Consider the following 1,869-nt stretch of genomic DNA (forward strand, 5'->3'; position numbering starts at 1 on the left):
CATGAACTTCGAGTTTCGTAGTAGCCCTGCAGTTTAGTACAACGAAGCGTAAAATAGCACACTAGAGCTCAATATGTTTCGAACGCGTTTGGATGTTATACAAAAATTTCAACTGTCTCCCTTCTGGATACCGTAGAAAGCGAAATCAGTTGAAGTAAACAATTTCCGTTTAAATCAAACCCTACTTATATTAGTACTAGTATCATGCTGTTTTGCAATACAATGTCAACTGTAAAAAATATTTTCTGAAGGTTGACATTGTATTGCAGAATTAATCAGGGTTAACACACTATTGCACAACAGCATCCAGTTATAACATTACAAATGCAAAAGTTTTTATTTTTGTTACTGTAATCAAGAAAAATGTCTCTACGGATTCACAGAGATTTGGCACATATAGATACATAGATTTAATTTTGTCAAAGCGGTACGGTGTACGGTTAGGAAGGTAACCGGGAATTAGTACTGCGGAGATGCCGACTGACGCTCTTTTTGCCACACAATATTGTTTATCTACACCCATATAGTAAATCCTCCATTACGAGTTCAAAAACCATGGACAATGACCAGCATTACGACATTACTGCACCGGAGTGGTGGCAGGGCTTCTGTTTCACCAGGCGTCAGGTCGTGGGGCAGACATAGTTCTGGTTGCAATGCAGGTCATTCTCAATGGTTCTTGAACGCATGATAGAGAATGTAATATATGGATGTAGATAAAGCAATGTATGCAACTGTACGTAATTAGGCCTTTTTACGTCACAGTTGCATAAACTACTATTTTTAACGCAAAAGAGGGGTATTTAAGTTTGACTCCAATGGCTGTTGTCTTTCTGTGGCATCGCAGCTCTTAAAGAGAAGAGTCAACTGACAAGCTTTTTTTTTTTTTTTATTCGACTGGATGGCAAACGAGCAAGTGGGTCTCCTGATGGTAAGAAATCACCACCGCCCATAGACAACTGCAACACCAGGGTATTGCAGATGCGTTGCCAACCTAGAGGCCTAAGATGGAATACCTCAAGTGCCAGTTATTTCACCGGCTGTCTTACTCTCCACGCCGAAACACAACAGTGCAAGCACTGCTGCATCACGGCAGGATTAGCGAACAAGATGGTGGTAGCAATCCGGGCGGACCTTGCACAAGGTCCTACCACCTGCTAAAGTTAATTCAATTGTTTTCTATGTATTTGTTACGTCACGAATTATGGTTAAGTCTAACAAAATACAGATACAAGTCGTAAAATATATTTCAAGTAGTTCATTTTGTTATCATGCTAACCTAAAGTAACCTTTACCCTTTTTTTACATATCATTTTATTAACCTTTTTAATGATAACCTTATGTATAAAGAACAAAACCAATGAAGTATAGAATAGATATTACCTAATTAAAAAAATCTAGTTGAGATCTTTCGGGAAAGGCTGGTCATAAGCCTTTAAGTAACAGCAAATTTACAGTATAACAAGGTTCATTTGTAAGTCAATCTTCACTAATCCGCTGAGCTAGAGCCAGAAACCCGTGAGAATATTTGGTCTGGCATACTATAGCGAATAAATCTAAATTTATTATCCCACGTCTAGCATACGAGTTAGTAAGTTATCCTGCTAAAAGTATCTTTGCCCGTAAAAACCCAATTCTGTTTTTTTTTTTATTCGACTGGATGGAAAACGAGCAAGTGGTTCTCCTGATGGTAAGAGATCACCACCGCCATAAACATATCTGCAACACCAGGGGTATTGCAGACGCGTTGCCAACCTAGAGGCCTAAGATGGGATACCTCACGCGCCAGTAGTTTCACCGGCTGTCTTACTCTCCACTCCGTAACACAACAGTGCGAGCACTGCTGCTTTCACGGCAGCATTAGCGAGC

The sequence above is a fragment of the Choristoneura fumiferana genome, chromosome 4 (assembly GCF_025370935.1).
Source record: "Choristoneura fumiferana chromosome 4, NRCan_CFum_1, whole genome shotgun sequence".
Lineage (NCBI taxonomy): Eukaryota > Metazoa > Arthropoda > Insecta > Lepidoptera > Tortricidae > Choristoneura > Choristoneura fumiferana.